Raw genomic sequence first — 21,700 nt, forward strand, 5'->3', positions numbered from 1 at the left:
CCGCAGCCATATGGAGATTAAAGTTATATATAGAATTATAGAGGAGGGAGAGAAACACTAACAAAAGGGACGGAGATAGCGCAGGATGGGAAGGAAGGGAGTATTTGTGGCCTGTGTAATTATAAAATAGTCACGTATTTCCCCAGCTATAACAAAAAAAAAAAAAATATATCCAACGACTAAAAACAGCGGGAAAGATAAAATCACAAGGAAATGCAAAAGTTTGCAATGCCAATAAAAAGCAACCTTTATGGGTCTGTGCTCCCTGGAAACACTACATGCATATATTTAGGGTACATCGGTTGTCTGAGAAATCCACCCAATGAAATCACATTTTCAGCCTTCCCCCCCAATAAATCCCTTTAAATCCGTCATAATCTAGGCCAGGCCAAGCATTAAACCAAGGCCCAAATGTAGGGTATCCCCAGGGTTTGTTGTGGCCCAAGCTTACTGTAGGGTATTCCCATTGGGTTGTGGTTGGTTCAGATTTGCAGATTTATTTGCTGGCGCCAGTAGTTCCACTGATTCCCAGCTGGGGGCGAAGGGTTAAGGAGTGCTCGTTGGGGGTAAAAGAAAAAAAATGAGGGAGGAGCTGAGAGAACGTGTTTTGTCTAGGGGCGGGTCGAGGGGCGTGACCTGCTTGTAACGCACAATTTCACGCAATTTTGTTGCTGCCTGTCGACGTGTGGGTTATGAAAGAAAAAAGCTAAAAAAAAAAACGATAATAAATGAGAAAAAGTGAAAATACTTTTCTTGTAAGACCGAAGTTGGTATACCCTCTTTTACAGAAATCGTAAGATCTAAGTCCTGTAAACGAATTACAGTCTTATAAGACATACATTAATCATTTCGTTTTTTTATTTAACTAAGGCAGAATATTAATCGTAAATTAAATTAAATAAATATATAAAATCACTTGCTATCAGAGCATCCAAATTCTGTTAACCTAATAAACTATCCATTGCAAGTTTAGAAAAGGAAGAATACCGGAAGTGATGCGTGATCAGAGCGCATAACACTTGCCTCCGATGATGCTGATGATGATGATGATGATGGGGAGCGCGGTGGTCTGCGGCTGAGTTTGTCAACCTCCGCGGGGGCGGTGAAACGAACAAGCCCCTCATCCAAAACATAACCCAAGGCAAACAGCGAAAAGGCAGAACGCAGGAATGGGGGTGTTACAACATCACGAGATGAGCTCATTACTTTAATGGGTTCCCACCTCCTCCCGATGCCTGCGGTCGCGCTGAATGCCACACAGACAGCAGACATCCTGTGGCTTATTCGCGTTTATTTTAATGAAATATTTGTATGTGACAAGAAGTTAAAAGTTATGATTTTTATTAAGAGCGAGATGCAAAGGGGAAACGGATTCCGGAATTACCAACAGACTCGTAATTAGCCCGCTAAATAAACAAGCGCTGTCAAAGGAGTTGGACGAATTTTTCAACAACGAAAAATATAACCCCGAAATCTAATTACCGTGTGAGAAACAACAGCAGGAAAGCAACGAAAGACGAGGAAAAGAAGGCAGGATTAAGGCGGGGAAATGTTCGGTTCAGGAGCTCTGCCCATTGCGTGCCAGGAGAGCAAAAACTGGAAGGAAAATCATGATGAAAAAATGGGTGGAAAAAGCGGAAAACGAGTTAGCGAAAAAAAAGGGGGCGTTGAATAGTGCTGAACGATGACGAAATCGAGCTGCTGAAGAAAAATGTGAACTCCACACGCCGAGGGCGGTCAGTAATAAAATTCTGACCGGTCAGGTCAGACATGCCATAGATGACGTTTCTAGGACTCGCTTTCTCTCTCCCTGGAAACTAATTGGTTGCGAAATATTTAACTACGATTTTATGATGTAATTAAAAAAAATAAATAAATCCTTGCCAGGACTGCATTGCACCTGAGGTATAATTAAAGTAAATTAAACTCTTTAGAGTTTGCTTTTTTATTGCAATATCAAGGGTTTTTGAAGGAAGCCAAGCTTACTTGATAGAATTTTAATTTAATAAATAACATAATTATTTTATATACAAGAAAATATATTAAGTAGATTAGACTAAAAACATAACCTCATGTAACCTAATTATAGTGAAGATATTTCAATAAATTTCTTTCAAAAACTCAGCCACTGCTTGTATTTTATTTCAGCTGTTTTCCAAAATATTTGGTCTTTCGAGCCGGATAATAGTACCTTCCTAAATAACAGTTCTAGAAACTAAGCATGAAGCATAGTCTGCCGCAGGTTTAAATTTAAATTTTATGGAATTAAAGTAGCAAAAAGTCTATGTAAATTAAAAGTAAGGGTAACATTAAAGGGTATCAAAGAAAGGGTTTTAGTTGCAAACTTAATTTTTTAATCACCCTTAAAATAAAGGAAAAAAGGTTCTTTTGTCCAAGTACGCTCCTTTTTCTACAAGCATTTCCCTAGAAAAAACTGCACTGACTTCTTATCAACTCCCACAAACTTGTGCCAGCAACAGAACCTCCAATTGTTATGGTCCTTGCTTCCGTCCTTCCTCAACAAACCGTCGGAACATGTAATAGTTGCAATTGTTGGCACTACAAACAACAGTAATTTTCGTCAACAATAACGCGACGCTGCTAACTCCGTAGCAGCGGAGTTGCCTTTTCATAGCCACGAAGAAACTTAATTGCAGGTTAAACTGGCAGTGGAAGTGAGGGAGTGACCGGGACCTGCTAAAGAAAGCTTCAATGTGGCGCACTGCAATATTAAAACAATATTTGTACGCGATTAGAAGGCAGCCATAACACCCACGAGCACCCAGGATGAAGGATAAAGGATGACGAACAACGACGGACGAAGGACGTGGCAAATTACAGCGCTCCGGGAAATGGCGATACGGCGCCAGAACGACGCGGCGAGGAGGCAATATTTACACGCTTTTTGTTGGCCCGTCACCGCCTGGCTAAAAAAGGCTAAAAAGGCCGGCAGTGACCAGTTAAGTGGAACCAAAGCCCAGTCAAGTCGCTGCTGTTGCCAACGTCGATGGCCCTGACGACACCGATAGCAACAGCAACGGAATGGGGCATTAACGGTCGTATCCTGATGCCGCCAACTCAATGCCACACGCAACTTGGGATTAGGAGTATGGGTTAAATAACGGCTAAAGTGAATGAAAAAATTAAATAAATAATCCATAAATTAGCAGAGCAATGTTTGCGGAAATAATCCATAAACAACAGGGATATCCTGTTCCCATTGATCCCTTAATTGTAGTGACCTTTTGTGTTATTTGTGATAAGCAAGTGGCTTCCACTAATTTAATTCAATTATTTTGACTACTTTTACAAAATAAATCAAAAAGTCTTTGAATAAAATTATTTGATTAAAATAAGTTTAGTATAGGCTTTTCTTAGTGAAGGGAAAAGATGTATTTAAACACAAATTTAAATATCGATTAAATCACCAGCTTTGAGGTGGCATTCCAAGTCGTTAAATGGAAACTATTTATAGATCTCATGCGGGTTTTTTTTTTTCTGGAAGTGGAGCTCGGGCCTGGAGTGCAGCAATTACTCAAAGTTTTTCCCCAATTCGAAATCTTGTAGCCATTGGCAGGCCATTTCTCATGTGTGGGTCTTTCCCCGTCGCACTTCCAATTGGGTCAAGCGCGGGATTTCGACACCGGAGGTGTAGGAATCAGACGGGCAGAGCAGGGGTGCTCTCCACAGCCGGCCGCCTGATAAGCCATTAAAGCCTCAAACTGGGCCCGCGTGTTATCGCCATAAAAGCTGGAACAGAAGCGGCAGCAGATGCGACCTCTTATCGGACAGACACACAATTTAAACGCTCGGGAGTCGTTAGTTGACCTCAAAACCCAAAAAAAGTGAAATGTACAAATGAATATCGATAGAGTGCAGTTAATGGTCTGTGGAGGAGTTGCCTCCGCTTATCGCACTTCTATTTCCAGGTCTTCAATGGCTGTTCCATATCGATTCCATGGTAGAGGTGGCCACACAACGATGGAAATGGTTAGAAGAGGAAACCCCCATTTTCCTTATTTAGAAAGGCTTTTAAAAATGGGCGGAAATCTAATAAAAAATAGAAATAAATCGACGCATTTGGATATGGAAAGAACTCTGTTAATTTATACACTCCAAGTGTTAAGTAATTTGGAAATTAATAAAAATGTGTATTATTCAAGCACCTTATTAACGCCTTTATTAAAACTACGTTAGTTTGATTTTTTAGTAAGAAGATATATAGAATTCAATTTAGGGTAGCTATTTTATTTCCTACAAAGCAATCGTGTAATAGTTCCCGTAAAAGACTCTTTAAATTCCTATTTTTAAAGCGCACAATTTTTCACTTGTTTTCCAGACATGTTTTCCAGACATGTGAAGACATATTTCCCCATTGCCAGTCAACAGCTTGTGCTCTGCTGGAAGGAACTTATCGCACATTGAAATCAACAAGACAAATTACCAAAAATGTAATGTCACGCCCCCCTCGTTTACAAAAAAGAAAACTTACTAAGTATATAACATAGCTCGGCATGTGGGCAACAATCACGATCGAGAATTGGGGAGAAAGAGTCTCCTTATTTTCTCTCGTTCGCCCTGAAAGTGTTGGCTGCATTTGCATGCATAAAAAACACATGACGTGCTCCACATTTGTGACATTTGTAACGAGGGTGCGGCGAGGGGAGCTGCAAAAGTGTTACACGCAACAGCAACAACTGCGCAGGCAACAAGAGAGTGTCCAAAAAATCACGAACAACATGAGAGGAGTGATTCCGGACTATGAAATACCCCACATCATGCAAGTTTACCATCCGAAAAAATGTTAGAATTGCTCTTATAGTTACCGATAACTATGAGTTTCTACAAAAATACTGTAAGATCATTTAGGGTATGCTATTCTCTGAAGGTTCCGAGATCCCTGTACACGTATTGAGATTTATAACCTTAGAAGTATTTATAAGATACTTTTAAAAATCAATCATAGCCTTAAACTCTCCCAAATACCCTGTAAAAAGACTGAGAGGACAACAACAAAAAAAATTATAAACGAAATGAGGCTGCAAAGCCTTGTTGCCTTTTATATCGCTTCCATTGCATTTTTGGCGCAGTGCAACAACGCAAATTGAGGGAAGGGGAAATGAGGTACAAGCCGGGGAGGCCAGTCCAAGGAAATTGGGGCAAAAGTGCAGCAGCAACTGAAGCCGACCATGAGGGGGATTACCATGGGAGCCGGGCTAAATGTCATTAGAGCCAGACTAATTGAATGGGCCGTAATAAAAAAGGATATAGGGGTGAGGGTTGAAGACCAAGCAGATAGTTGATAGCGAAAGTCTCTGGTCGTCCATAAATAAATGGGAATTAAACCAAATATGCAATTTTAATAGCCAGCAGCAATTTCGAGGGAGGAGTAAAGGTAGCTAACTCTGAATATTTGTCAGACAGGCAAATTTGAACAGAATTTCAGCTGAAAACGGAAATTTCCCCAAACATCCGACTCGAGTATTTAATTTCCTACTCAACACGATGCAGTCTAAGCTCCAGGCTGCCACTGATGTCATTTCTGGCTCCGTGTGCAGACATTCTAGGTGGTGGCAAAATGGGGGGGCTTGGGTTCGGTTTGGTTTTGGACTGGGGTTGAGTTTATGGGAGGTATATAGCCTGCGCCAGACACCAGACATCAGACGATGGTGGCAAAGTCGGGGTGTCCCAGTCAGGTAGCGGTAGCATAACATAACATAAATAGAAAACAGCCACAAAGGCTTGACAACGCGACAAAGTTGCTTGTGGAGAAACCCCACCCTCCCTGCACCAACCACCTACCTCATAGCAAACCCCCAGGGACATATCAGATACATCCTGCAACACTCCAAGCAACCCCCGCAGTTACATACATGCGACAGAAATTATGAATGAAACGAAAGAAATGAAGGAGAGCAGGCAAAACAAAAGGGAGGCACAAAACGGAAACCAAAACAAAATTCTTTAACTAAGTACAACCGAATTCCCTTAAATTAATTGGAAATTCGCTACAAAAGAATTACAAGTCATGGTCATTGTTTAATATTCACAAGTCTCGGCAAGAAAACCACCCTTATATCTGTATAAAAATGTTGTTATACAAATTATATTTAGCTTTTAAGTTCAAAGATTGCATTCTTAGTCCTCGCATTAAAGCATGCTAATGATAAGCTTGATTGTCGTTTCAAGAGAATTCGGAGTATCGTGAATGGTTTCTCGGAAAATTATTTTTTCTTATCATCAAATATGTTGTACTTTGAAATAACTTTAAAACTTAAATTACATTCTTGTTCTATGTGACTTTGGCCAGTTAGTGTTAGTAGTTCACGGTCGCCACATTCATTTGTTTACTTTAAATAATTAAAATTAATTTTTAGCAGACAATTTCTGTCATTTAAGCTATATCCAACTTCTGACTAAAACCAAGAGAGAGCCGCTAGCTGTCCGTTCAAGAGAGTTTTAACCGTGTCTCACATTTAATGAATACAATTTTCATTTTCTTTTTCTCATTAGCATCAGCAGCTAGAGCGCCCGCATCCACAACAAAGTTTGTCACAAAGTTATAATGCTCTCATTAGGCTCGAGGAATATGCAAGGACACAACCGAGGAGGAACTGGCGGTACTGATTCTTGGTGGTGGACTGCGCCATTCTTCCGCTCTTCCCTGGCAACTCTTCAAATGCAGCACAGAGGAGACCCGGCAACAATGCAGCTCAGTTTTAAAAGATTAAAAATTTGTCTGTGGGCGCACGGGGAACATCAGCAAAAGCAAAAGCAGCAAGAGCAGCAGGCAGGACTTGACAACAGGATGCAGTCTGGGGGCATGAAACTTTTTAGCACTTTTATTGCTGCTGCTGCTGCTGGCAGTGCCACTACAGCAAACTTCTTTCGCCAAGCACAATCAGAGGCGAGACAAGCGCAAATTGTCAGGTTCTTGACGAGTCGCCGACTGATGTTTGCTACCTCTGCTAATGCTGCTGCAGTTGCCGTTCCCGTTGCCATTGCAGTTTGCAGTTGCAGCTGCAGTTGCTGTCTGAATGCAGACATAAACAACAATTTAGACGAATACAATAAACAGCAGTTCTAGCGGGCAACGCAACCTGCCACTCGGGCTGGTCATAAACAGAGTCTCTGACTCTATATCTTCTCAAAACACTGGCAGGAAAAATACATTAACAATACCTCTGTGTGAGTGTACACTGGAGGGCAGGAATACATCAAGCACATAGGAAAATACTTTGAAACTACCAAGCACTGTGGGAAAATGCCTTGAATATCAATTAAACTAAAATGAGCATAAATATTTAATGAATTTTGGAACTTAAGATAAGCAAACAGCTTATCAGACAAAGGTTAAAGCTAATCCAAATTAAACTCAAAAAATCTACATTAACAATTCAATCATTTCTGCCACTCTGCAGATTTGTAGTTCAATTTATTCCAGAATAGTTCCCTAGAATTGTTTTCAATCTCAAAACAATTTTTCCCAAGTAAACAAATAATTGCCTTTGAAGTTTGTTTTTCCAAGTGAAGGGAAATTATAGCCTCCGCTGCTAATGTCTCTTGTGCTCCCTTCTCAAGAGACGACGCATCTCTCGGCACTCTACACTTGAACAAAATTAAACTACTCATTTAAGTTGTGATTACCCGTTGCGCTGCCTCAAGAGTCGGGCGAGAGAAGTGTGCTTATCAACACCAGAAAATATGTGTGTGTGTGTGTGTGGGTAGGTAGGGTGTCATGTGTGGGGTGTGCGAGTAGTGCAAGTTTAAACAAATATTTTATAGAGCACACACGAGGAGCTGGCAGCGTCCGGAGGAGCATCAGAAGCTGCCACTTCGGGTGCAGCAGCAGCAGCTGTGGGTGTTAATGCCGGCATTAGTGTTGTAGCTATATTCTGGTATATATGTATATGCCTGTGTCCGGGAAGGCTTGACATAGTTTCAAGCGGGCGCTTAACGCTGAGTTATCTAAAACACAAACACACGCACCCAGGTAAAAAACAAATACTTGCACACACCAAGAGCGTTCGTTCACAGGTGAAGTTGATTTATGCAACAGCTTGCCAAGGCAACTGATTTTACACTGCGGATATGTGCTGTAGGGTTTGAAATTAAAGTGAATAATCTTTGTAAATAATTTTACATATTCCTTTCTTTGTATATTGAAATGTTTTAATAACAATTTTTATGGTCAATTGTAAGAGAAACCAATGAGAGAACTTAATTCTCTGACTAATTTTTCAAGGAACTTGTAGCGAATTCCCCTATTTCGCTCATTGTCCCAATACTTACCCAGCAAGCAAATATCGGACGTAGTGCGTATGAATCCGAAAAATGTCCGCTAAAAATATTAAATACGGACAAAGAATCGGACTTTCCGCATTAGTTTCGCTTAATGCTCAAAAACGGACTCGCGAACGGACGAATAGCGGACGAATATCCCGAATTCTCAGGATTATACCCGATAATGATGTCCTTAAAGATATTAAAGCATTTTCTGCCACAAAATCCATGACAAGTGATAAACTTAATTATCGTTTATGAGCCTGAATAGGACAAAACTATCGTTTTTAATATCATAAACCAAGTTTTTGTCTGCTGGGTAATCACAAAGCTTTAAATTTAAAATAAATTAATGAATAATAGTATATATGAAATTCTAATGTTTGTTCTTTTGCTACCTAAAACGTCTTTCAGTTGTATATTTATTAATTTGTATTTATTTTACTATTTTATTGTAATAATCACAATATTTTTCCAGTGCCCTTATCATAATTTTAAAAACTTAAAGCTTTCACACCTATTAAAATAAAAAGGTGTGGTGGGTGTGCGGTGCCTGTAAGTATGTTTTTCTTTGCCACTCCAAAAACTAGCCGTGCAAAATTGCATTTCATCCCACAACTGGGCCAGAGAGCAAAAAATAAAATAGTATGAGGATACGCCGCTGCTCCTCTGCTTCTCGGCTCCGTTGCAATTTCATTAAATTTTCATCAGCATTTCATGCTGCACTTGCTTGCAACTTGCACTTATGTGCAGCTATTTTATGCATGAAACCAAATAACGAATCCGGGGCTTCACCCTTTCGGATCCCCAAAGACGGCTGGCTCCATTACTTCATTAATGACCAAAAAGGCGAAGAGGCAACAGAAATTGACCTCGCCCAGTAGCATGGTGAAAAACAGCAAAGAACAAAAATATAATCCGCATAATTCCATGGATGGCGGCGGCAGTGGAGGAGGCGCTTAACCTTCTCGCCTTACTCGCTGCTGGCACACTCGGTTCCCGTATAATTAGTCATGAAATCGGATACACCATACGTGCCGAGGGCTTGTCTAGGCGGCATTGAAGGGTTGCCCCAGTCCCCTTGGCCCCCTGAAAAGGCAAAAGCGAAAAAACAAAACCCCACCGCCCGCCAGATGCGCTTGGCTACTTGTCGCGTGTGTCATTCATCCATTTACCTTTTTGTACACCTGAGGCCAAAATAATATAATCATAATAATATCATTAAATGCATTCCAGAAGATGTAGAAATCTGGCATATTTTTAATTACATTTCTTATATTTTTGTATTACCCTTTTATGGTAATATCGTTTTTAGTTATTTGTATATAAATTATTATCAATTTTAGCCTTTCTGATGAGCTTTATCAATAAGATCATGTCTTAGGTCCAGAAGTTAACAAGATTTTATGGTAAACATCCACAAAACTCCTATTACTTTGACTGCAATTGTGTGTAGCTCGCAACCATCTTTGTAGCCAGCATGTGGCCCAGGTGATTCGAACACGTTTCCACATTATACAACAAAAGATCCAAGGAATGCATCACTGGAAACCCAAAAGGGATTGAAGGGGTAATACGTGGCCAGTGGCAATGCATCAATGACTTTCCCCAACGCGGCTGCTATTAGGCTATTTCACAAAAAGCTAAAAAAGCTAAAGCCAGACCGGACTTGACAGCTGCATTGCTTGTGGCGCAGGCAACATGGTAATTCAATTTATCCAACGAAATCCGTCAGCAACAAAACAAAAAACCACTCTAAAAGCCATCTTAAAAAAACGAAGGAAACTATTATAAAATACGCCCTATAAATAACAAACTAATTGTAGACAAAAAATGGTATACATATCAGACTATATTGTGTTAAATAATATAATTCAAAAAGTTATTCAACAATTTAAAGGTTCAGCATTTCCTCTTATATTTGTGGTATTTACACTCAGAAATCTTAAAGAGGTTATAAAACAGAATGTTATCAGCAAAAAGTATACCAACTTCTAGTTGGCTTTTAGCTGAATTTTTTACAGACTTTAAGCCATTAACTTTGAAGATATACATAGCTCTCCTAGTGATTTAGTTTTATGTATTCATTTAGCCTCCAAACGAAATCGTTTAGATCGGTCAATTAGCAGTTAGATGTTGTGGATATGCACAGCAAATTTATTACCAGTTTGGGGACCATGTCAAGAGATATAATAACGGATTTTATGCGGTCATAAAGAAAATACAAACACATGCGAAATGCTTAAAAAGTCAACAACTGGTGGCTGGAAAAACCTTGGGGTATTTGAGGCCTATGGCTTTCTTGTTTTATGCGTTTCTTTCTTAGCCTAAACTTAGCCTGGCCAACAACTATCAGAAAAAACCAGACCTAACTCAACTCAAATGATTTACGTATAGTATATAGGCATTTACGAGGCGGGGATTAGCGGTGGCAGGCGGTCGGGCAAGTGCCGAAAAACTCGTTTTCGACTCCACTTCAAGAACTGGAGCAAGCCGTTCGAGTATCTGCTATGTTCCAGCATCAGGTTTTTCGCTTTTTCGTTTTTATTTTTTCCAAGAGAATTGAGCACAGCTGAAAAGCAAACGCAAAAGGAACAATTTTGGCGTTTTATCTCCGCCTAGAGAGAAGAATAGAACCGCAGTCATTGGCAGACTAGATGAATGCAAAGATAGTAAAGCTTCCCCCGCAAAAATTCCAGCTGCCAAAGTGGAACAAGTTCAAAATCGCCCGAGGCCAAGTGACAAAAACTTGGCACTCTTCAAAAAGGAAAACCCGCAAGAAAAAAAAGGAACACAAACATGGAAAGGAGAAAAAAAAATGTACACCATTTCCATTAGGTTTTCGTGGTTCTGCTCACCTTTGATTCGGTCAACGTTGGTTATCGCGCAACCTGGAATGAAAAAAGAGATATAGGGGTCAATTATATGGCGGCAAATACTCGTTAATATATTTCAGACATTTGTACACATATCGGTATATGAAAATATATATTTATATGGGAGTAAATGTGTTTATTGCTGGGCCTTTTTTTCCCATGAACATTTTCACATCCGCATCGGGGCTTATCAGCTGCTGCCGTCTGGCTCTGGCTCTGTCTCTGTTTCAGTTTCTGTTTTTGATTCTGACTGACTGACTGACTGCTTTCGGAGCAAACAGGGGGCACAAATAAAGGAGGAATAAATATAATAACAAACCATTATAATCAACAGGGGAATACCCAGTATTTTGAATACAAAAATGAGATAAAAATAGTCAGTAAATATTTTATTTTCCTATTTCCTTTTGTTTCTAAATTATATTTTCTTGAATTTCATGAAAAACAACCTTAATTCTTTACAAAAATTTATTCAGACTTTAGTAAGTTGTTAAAAATACAAATCAGAACGGTTAAAAATCAAGAACTTAGGTAAAACTATATTTTTTAGATATAACGAAATTATCATAATATTTTTTATATGTTTAAAAGAGAAAATATTATTTTTAAACCCCTCTAGGACTCCCCAAAAATTAATTGGTATCAAAAAGACGCAACACCAGCTATGATGGCGGCAATGACGACGACGCGGGGCAAATATTGATTTTATGTTTGTATGTATATGAGCATTTCTCGTATATATAATATAATACCCCGGCAGAAACTTCATTTTGATATGCACAAAATCAGACATCGGACGAATGAATATATATTGTATGCGTAAAAACAAAAGACACTAAAAGCAAAACCAAACAAAACAAACCGAGGGGCATAAACCAGACCCAGACCCTGAGCTTTTTGGCTAGGCCGTGCTTAAGATATTTCAAACACGTTGAAACAATTGTCGGCCAGAAGCGACAAACGGCCAAGGAAATGCGCTAAAGCAGGGCGAAAAAGAACAAAAAACGAATAAGGAACGAAAGAAGGAAAAATAAAAGTATAGCGAATTTGTTCTGTATTTTATTTTACGCAGTGGGCGGTGGAGTAGGGACGACAACGCCCCCTTTTCTTCGGGCAATCACATTTGTAGGACGACCACCCCTACGACGAATTGCCAAGATTTCCCTTTGTCAGCGCTCCCCTCGTTTTTATCCTTTTCTTTTTTTTTTGTGCTCACGTGACCTGCTTACGAAAGTCAAAGCAAGAACGTCTCGGTCGCAGGATGTTGTGTGAGTATGAATTTCGCATCGAGCCTCGAGGCATTTTCTTCTTTTCCTGGCACGCTGCAAAGGTGGTTACTTTTAGCGCGAGGGGCCTGTGACCCTAACAATAGGCGGCTCTCGAGCTCGTTAGAGCAGCAGATGTATCACTTTCGGTTTCCGACCGTCAGTCAGTCAGCCCAGTCAGCTGGGCCTAGGCCTCTCTTCTTCTATATTTTATTTTTCAGCAGCTGTCCCTCGTTTTCTGTACATCTCTGGCTCCGTTTTGAAGAGTGTACGCCCCACAAATAAAAATAAAATAGAAGCATTCAAGCGACGAGGGTCATGTACATACACACTTTTCGTGTTTATTTAAGATCGAGTACTTCAAGATAGCATAAAATGAAATTAAAACAAAAAAACAATTAAAGAACAATAGAGAAATTAACTATAACATGGTCCCCTAACTTTAATAAATTATTTTTATCAAATGTTTTTAGATAACAAATTGGTTCTTACATTCCTTCATTGTTTATTCAAGTTGTAAAGTAACTTGACTAATCATTTTCTTTCAACTATCTTTAAAATTTTTTAATTATCAAAAAACCCATTAAAAATATAAGACATGTTTTCCGTTTGTAATAAAATTAAATCCCAAATATCACGTGCTTAAAGATAGAAACTATAGCCATAACGCTTTCGTTACTGTGATAGAAGTTGGCCCATCAACGAGATTTATCAGTTGCAAAGCAAACATTTGCGTTTGCATCACTCCAAACAAAAAACCGCAAATGAATCAAAGCAAAACTCGAGTGTTGACCAGATAAGAGAGTCTCAAGAGAGCTGTTATATGGCGGCGAGAAAAAAAGAATCAAATTAAAAGCGTAGTTTATGCACTGCAAAACAAATATTTACAACTGCAATAATTGGAAAAGAAAATGAGAAAATGAAGAAAATAAAATAGAAATATAATTGCTTTTGTGTTAGACATTTTTAATAAAATATTATAATTTATATTATAACTTAAATAGGTCTAGAGATGTTGGGTTTTAGCGAAAAAATGAAAATCTAACAGCAAAACATACTCCCGCAGACAAAAACCTCGTTTATGATAGTGAAAACGATAGTTTTGCGGATTTCAAGCGGACAAAACTCAGGCTCATAAACGATAATAAAGTTAATCAGCTGTCATGGATTTTATGTCAGAAAATTCTATAATTTTCGGAATCCAAATATGATTTTGGTTGAGGACCTTTTACGACATCTTTATCGGGTATAATCCTGAGAATTCGCGATACTATACCGCTATTCGTCCGTTTGCGCGTCCGCTTTTGAGCATTTAGCGAAACTAATGCGGAAAGTCCTATTCTTTGTCCGTATTTAATATTTTTAGCGGACATTTTTCAGATCCATCAGCACTAAGTCCGATCTTTATTTGCTGGGCTGTTATTAAGCCATCAGAGTTCGGCCTGAGAAATTTGGTGACCCACGATTCGAGTTTTATTATTTTAAATATAAAACATATTCACAAATTAGTTTAATTTAAATTTAATTAAATTATATAATTTAAATTACAGATTTTTTAAATAAAAAATAGATAAAAATATTTTAAAACTTCATACTCCGATTTATTCAGCGCCTTAGTCCATCGATCCTACTCAACCCAAAAAAAAAATAAATAAATAAATAAAACGAACCGAATCCAATTCCTCCCCATAAACAACGAAAGCAACATGTTTTGGCCTGGCTAAAAATGCAATTTATGTGGCATGGTGGCAAAAAGTAGTAGCAGCTCGCTCAAACATGCAATATGGACATGTGAACATTTTGCCGGCTGTGCAGCTGCCTCGTACAATCAATGCAAATGTGGGAAAATATTTTCTGATAGACCACACGAAAGAGTGAAGTATTTGAAAATTATCTTGGCAGCGAAAAATAAAATGCAATTTAGAAGAAATATTTGAGAAATGCTAGACCCAAATTCAATGATAAAGAAAAAGTTGTGTGGGGGGAAAAAGAGATAACAAAAAATTTCCTTTTGCTAAGGAAATGTTTGCTAGTTCGATTGGATTGTTTGTTTGCCGAGCAAACAGAGAAGATTTAAAGCGAAAATTGAGCCCCCTCCGAATGTGTGTGTTAATTGACGGGTATATAGAATGTATGTAGAGTGGCCCTTAGCCTGGTCAACAGCCACATTAGCCGTTGAGCTCGTGACAAACTCATATATTGATTTAAAAAATCTATGTCAAATTGATTACAGCTGCGTCACGTCGTAGCCCAACTCGGAACCAAAAAATGAACTAAAAAACTGCAATAATAATCAGCAAAGTGCATTGCATTGAAGAAGCGCTTGGGGAGAAGCAGCCAGCTCTGGCTTCAATTCAATTCTGTTCCGCTTATTTCATTGCATTTCAACCGAGTTCAGTTGAGTTTCGGCTTCTGGTGCTCTTGGTGATATTTTTTTTATTTTGCAGCCTTTTGCGTCGAGTGCACAGCCCACTCTAGACACAATTCCAACTGCAATACACTTGAGACAAAGGCTCCGGCGCAATGCAGCGACAAATGGGGGAAATCTAGGGGAAGGGATTGAGGAAATGCCATAGAATATTCTCTCCGCCCAATTGAAAATGAGAACGAGATTTCGCTATCGGCACAATCGCAGCGTGACATTTTGTCAGGCTTTTTCGACGGACAGAAGTCATTCAATTGAGGCGGCCTGTTGTTAAGATAAAACTCGAGTTGAGCTGAAAGGTAGAGACAAATTGGTACTTCATCGGCGGAAGTACTGCACCAAAAACAGATCTAGATTTCAGATGCGGTAATTGGAATTCAAATAAAAATACATAAAAATTAGAGGCAGTTGCAAAGTTGCAGTTGAAATTTAAAACTTTCTTCTTATTTCTACATATTTACATTCCCTTAAAGTTAAATTAAGATAAAGTATCTTAAGCTTTATAAACTCCAACCAGACAAAGACAACTGTCGTAAAAAATGAAAGATTAAATCAGCAAAACTTGCCAAGCTGCGAAAACCGAAAAATGCCATTAAACTATTTGGCTTTATCAAAACTTTGCCATAGAAACTATCAAAGCAAAACAATTCTGTTTTCTATTGTTCGTTTGGTGTTTTTCTTTCTATATGTGCTATGCTGTTTGTAAGGTTTTCAGCATGAAATATGCTATAAGCATTTGTATGCGTCCCCAAAGGAATACCCCCTCGTCTGGTGTTTTTCTCCCTAAAATCTCTCCCCCACAAAGCGCATTTCACAACTAAACTACATACTTATATACCGTTCATGTCGCGCATGTTTGCCTGATGAGCTACAACAATATATATCACGAATTTGTCACGAAGAATTCACGTGTCGGAATAAATAGTCAAGCAAATGGAAAAAGTGCTTAAATAAGCAGAAAACTTTATGAATGGTTGCACAGGAATAGAGGTGCAAAAAGAAAATATTTCACTGGTAAATATTTGTGTGAAAAGAAAAATATTAGTGGGCGCCTTTTAGAATGATTAAAAGTTTGTATATATTTTAGGAAAACTTTATTAGAACGACAATGAGAAAGAATTCAATGTCTTTCCATCATAATAAACTGATAATCCGAGGGATTATTCATTCAACTACTAGTACTATCTAGGGAAATTCCTCTTCAAGAACTCTTGATACGGATCTCTTAAGCTGCTTATATGACCCTGTTTTGCACATTTATCTAGAGATTCCTGGCAGTTGTGACTAATTACAAACATTATGCCATCCAAAGGGGCATCATCTTCCCAACTATTCCACACACACACTCTCAAAATTGCAGGACTCAAAGAGAATTTTTCCCCCGCCCTCAAAGTAGCCGGCTAATGTCCCATCGTCACTGAAGGAAAAATCTCTAGAACTTCATAAAGAAAATGAAGAGTCGGTCGGTGGTGAGCACTGAGAAACTGAGATGTAAGTTAGGGGTTGTCTAACGCACAGAAGGTATTTTTGCGCTCTGCTCCTCTTCTCAAAAGTTAAAAGTTAAACTTTTTAATTTCATTTGAAGGTTTTCAGTGCGGAATCTGAGTGAAAGCATATGTGTGTGTGTGTGTGTCGTTGGTGAGTTGGTCTAAGACCTCCCAGAAATGTGAAGTTGTCAAGTTTTCCGAGCGTTTGGGGAATTACCAGGGAGAGTGGGAGCATGAGGCGGGTGAAGGGTTGCAAGCATCCCGAGCATTTGCTTTATTTGCTGCCATCCTGGAAATGCCTTTGCATCGAATCTCCTCGGAAGCCACACATTGCTTCAACGACCCCTTTACAAACTACACTGGAATTCAAGAAATTGATACAGAAAATGTTTATTAAAAATTAAAACCACAAGAAGTACATACAAATCGAGGTGCCTTTACCTCTGGTTAGCTTAATTCTTTAACAATTATTAGATTTATCAACGTCTTATCAAATTATTTAATGATTGGTTTTATGAAAATATATTCAATTATTTACAAATTTATCACAACATTTAATTAAAAAAGCAAGAAATAAAGTAAAAATCGTAGGTATCAGTGTGGACTTGGTTTGCTTTAGGGGAATTGTATCTCCCAAGACAGTTATTGCGGCTACAGCTTTGCCTGCTCCACTTTCGTGTTTATATTTATCTGGCTGCTGGCTCGAAGCTGCTTCCTGCCAACCAATTCACATCCTGCCGCTGCTCCACAACAGCTCCCGTTCATCCTCCTGCTCCTGCTCCTTGGATGGCAGGCAAATTCACACCTTGTACTCCTGATTTGGGTTCAATGCACGGGAATTTCATTTGAATATTAGCCCCTGCAGGCTCAGGGGTTGCATTTGGAAATCGATTTGCCATTTCGCTAGCCTGTCACCGTCAAAACCCAAAGTTCCTGAATCCTTGCCATGTCCTGACATTCCCTCTTTCGCTGCTCTCAAAATATTTACAAAACTTTGTGCCAAAAAAAAGCGCAACAGTCTCATCTTTCCCTATTTATTGGCCCTCTTTTATTTGTTCGTTTTGAAGGGATTAGCCAAGTTTTTGCCGCACACATTAAACAGTTCAACTTCAACTAGATTTTCTTATTTGTTTTATTTTTTTCCTCTTTTTTATATATCTGTATATAACGATAGTTGGAAGCTAGCTGAGAGTTAAGTTCAGTTTTATTAGTTTTTGCCACGCTTTGGTATTTATTTGCCAGAAATTGCAGAGGGAGTGAGCCGGGAGGCTAGGCTTTTCGCCTCATAAACTTTTATTGTCCTGATCCTTGTAATTAAAAAGTTTTCATTAAGTCGCAAAGCAGAGCTCTTATTTTAGTGTCATCCTATAAGTTTTGGATGAGTAACTTGAGCCCTCGAATTGGGTCGAGCTTAAGTTGCAGCTGCAGTTTCTATACGTGTGTGACAGTCATTAAAATTGGTCTACTGACCGAGTGAGCAAAGAAATTCTAAACGTGCTTAAAAACTTAATATTTTAGGAATGAATCATTTCTGTAAGGTTGTATTCATTTAAAATAGGATATATTTATGAAGCTTATTGATTTCTAGGAAAAATGTATGATAATCTTTTAGTAAAGTATGTATAAAAGATAAATAAATACATACGCCCAATCAAATCGTATTTTCAGCCAAAAGTCTACACGAATTAGTTCAATTTGTGGTCCAATCGCGATCATAAAAGGAAAACATATACAGCAATATTTATTTTTCGGTTGAACGCATTTACAAAGGGATATATACATACATATATCTATGGTCCGAGGGAAAAGTAAAAACTCAATTTATGAAGCGAATACCGAAAAATTTGCCCTCAGTTGCAGCTGGAGCAAAGTCAATGAAAATGCGATTGGAATGCCAGAAATGTTCGCTTCACCTGGTCAACGGCCAAATTGTTCATCTCCGCAAGCCTCTCTTCTGTGTGTGCGTTTCTGCTTTATGGATGTGTTTTTGTGCCTCTAATTGGAGTAACGCAGGCACAAACTTTCTGCCACTGAATGCCGCCCATAAAAGCAGCTTTATGAAAATCGATAAAATCGAAAACTAGCCAACAACAACAGGCCAACAGAATACAGAAACAGCAAACGAAACAGCCACCACCATGAGAGGAGGAGGGAAAAGGAAGGTTAATTTGGGAGCGAAGTTTTTAATACCCTGTCAAATATGCCATTATGAATGGTCGTACAATTGAAAGAGAGAAAAGTTCCTACTATCAAAAGCTGGTTAGAACTAACTTGGTTATAATGAGCTGAGATATTTATAATTTATTAAAAATCTAACTTTCAGAAATAGTTAAAACATTGTACTCTTCAAAGATTCTTTGGTTATTTAAATATAAAGATATATCCTAAGATTTTATTTAAAAAACATTTGATAATTTGTTTTCCCAAAAACCTATGACTAAAATTAAAATACCTTCCCTATGTGAAGAGTATGAAAAGCGTCCGGCTGAGTCCGGAAATGTGTGCGGCGGTACGTGGTTTTGGAATGGGTCAGGAGCACGCGTCATCGTCGCGGCCTCTCAATGGCAAGGGAATCAGGACGAGGGGCGGCCAGGACGACGGGGCGTGGCTGGCGGAAAGTGGGCGCAAGGACTCGAGTCCTGTAAAAGAAGAATGAATGGTAAACCGGAACAAAGCTCGCCGAGTGCGAGAGCGAAACAACCACCGACGGACGATGCAAAAGTTGGCGGCGGTTTATGGAATGAAACAATGTTTTGTTGCCCACCGGATGTGCACTGAAGGTAAGCGCGCCCGGAGTGCGGAAAATGGGGAAAAGAGAGACTGAGGGGGATTTACAGGAGCAAAATGGAAAGGGGGAGCTTTACATAGTGTGAAAGAGAGGACACCAGATGGAGGAGCTCAGCAGGACAGACAAATGCAAATGTTTGCAGTGTTGCACGGCGAGAAACCACATTGGAGATCTTTCAAGACAGGAAAATAAATATTGAACTAGTGATCTATAAAAAATCATAATAGATTAACGTGCCTTAATCCTTATTTTTATAAATAAAAAGAATAAAGAAGATCAAGTTTTAATATCATACATAATAGATATTATATAATTTTTTACCATTTTAAATATAGACTTCTTTCTTTTTATACCCTTGCAGGGTATTATAATTTCAGTCAGAAGTTTGCAACGCAGTGAAGGAGACGTTTCCGACCCTATAAAGTATATATATTCTTGATCAGCATCAACAGCCGAGTCGATCTAGCCATGTCCGTCTGTCCGTCTGTCTGTCTGTCCGTCTGTCTGTCTGTCCGTCTGTCTGTCTGTCCGTCTGTCCGTCTGTCTGTTTCTACGCAAACTAGTCCCTCAGTTTTAAAGCTATCTGAATGAAACTTTGCATATAGACTTCTATATGCTCTCACTGCTATATATGTCGGAACGGGCCGGATCGGACGACTATATCATATAGCTGCCATACAAATGTTCGATAAATTTTTAGAAAAAAAATTATAACTTTGCTGTTTTCCAACATATGTGCACTATTTTTTACATATGACCATTTTATATTATTTCTGAATTTTGGTAAAAATTTTATAAAAATCGGACGACTATATCATATAGCTGCCATAGGAACGAGCAGGAAATTAATAGAAAAAAAGTTATAACTTCGTTGTTTTTCAAACTATTTTTATCTACTCTGAGATATAAGCTTATATTATTAGTTCAGAATTTTGGTATAAATTTTATGAAAATCGGACAACTATATCATATAGCTGCCATATAAACCGATCGGTAGGTGTAGGGAAAATGTAAAACTGGGAATGTAAAACTGTAACTGTCAAACTCTCAACATAATAAGTATAGGTAGAATGCAATGAAATAATATCTGCAAGGGTATACAAACTTCGGCGTGCCGAAGTTAGCTTCCTTTCTTGTTTAAAACAAAAACAGTTTCGTTTTTACGAATACGTACATACGTGTTCCTGGGGGGATCCCCATGTACCGGATTTTCACGTTGACTCTGCTCTCTGTTCGCTGGAAGCCTGCGAGTGTTTTATAGCCAACGACCTGTGCTAATCCCATAAATCTAATTGGCCCCGGGCCTCGCTCCACTCCCGGCCAGCTTTTGGGTTAGGCGGTCACACACAGGCTAAAATGCCAAATAGCCAAACGGAGGGGAGCAACACCCAACATCCAACATCCTCTACCATGTCCATGTCCATTTCCATGTCCATGTCCAGTTCCCGTTTGAATTCTCGACTCGGGCCCCCCTAGAAATTGCGCCTGCAGCTTGACCATTAAATGCGACTGCTAACTTTTCTTTCGCAGGCGCAAACTTAACGACATAAATTAGAACTTTAGCTGGGAGCAGAAGAGCATCGGAAAAACCGGGCTCCACCTCTTTTTATCCCCTCTCAGGTGGCTGGCTTCCACAAAAAAAAAAGAAAAAACAATTGCAAATGCAATGTTGTGCCTGCAGCGGCAACAACTTTGTTTTTAGCTGCACTTAGTCCTGGCTGACTTGTCACCTGTAAAGCCATAAAAAACGGTAACAATAACGACTAAAAGGATAACTTTATTCAAGAGAGAAGCAGACATTTAAATGCTCTACAATACGTTAGAGAAAGTTGAATTACAAAAATTCAAAAAAAGAATGTAATTTTCTTAAGGGGGTCTTCTCATTGGGCAACTTTTTTTTTCGATTTTTTTTTGTTCATTTATTTATAGCTTGGGATGTTGTGTATATGTCCCCAAAAGGATTTTTAGAAATTCGAAATACTTTAGAAGATACAGCCATTTTTGGGAACCAAGGTCTAAGCAAAATGGGCTTTTTTCAAACTTTAAACGCGTTTATCTCGAAACCACGTTTTTCGAACTGGCGGCCATGATATCTCCAGTTCAACTGAACCGATTTTCATGAAACAAAGTGAAATCGACGCAGAATTGTCACCATTCTCGGGTGACGGAACAGATTTTTTTTTAAATTTTTTTTAATATTTTTTTTTTTACACTAAACTACAAAAAAAAAGCCCGAAATCGAAAATTTCCATTTTGTTTAAAAAAATTTAAAAAAAAATCTGTTCCATCACCCGAAAATGACATCTATTCTGATTATAAACCCGTTTTTATTTTTCATTTCGGACGCTCTGGAGACCCTGAATCGTGGCCGCCAGGACGACACCTTTTTTTTCGACCACCAAGTTTGAAGTCTCATTACTATTTGAACAACCCTCGTATCGAGGCAAGAACAACTTTTTTAGTTACTTTGAACATTTTTGCATACAATAAATAAAAAAAGTTTTCAGTTATTCTTTGCGTTTTCAAATAAGAATTTTTTTAAAAAGGGTCCAAAAAACGGCTTTTGAATGAGAAGA

At 38.7% G+C, this 21,700-nt stretch overlaps 1 protein-coding gene across 3 annotated transcripts in view; it reads right to left on the bottom strand.

Moving 5' to 3' along the window:
• LOC108078746 (Tyrosine-protein kinase Src64B) overlaps positions 1 to 21,700 on the bottom strand; it is a 41,023-nt gene that overhangs the window by 14,055 nt on the left and 5,268 nt on the right. For all 3 annotated transcript variants that reach the window (XM_070285166.1, XM_017172770.3, XM_070285165.1), the window contains one exon: positions 11,142 to 11,174. The gene's annotated coding sequence lies outside the window, so the exon portion shown is untranslated. The remainder of the gene's footprint in view (positions 1 to 11,141; positions 11,175 to 21,700) is intronic.

The sequence above is a fragment of the Drosophila kikkawai genome, chromosome 3L, assembly GCF_030179895.1.
Source record: "Drosophila kikkawai strain 14028-0561.14 chromosome 3L, DkikHiC1v2, whole genome shotgun sequence".
NCBI classification, from domain to species: domain Eukaryota; kingdom Metazoa; phylum Arthropoda; class Insecta; order Diptera; family Drosophilidae; genus Drosophila; species Drosophila kikkawai.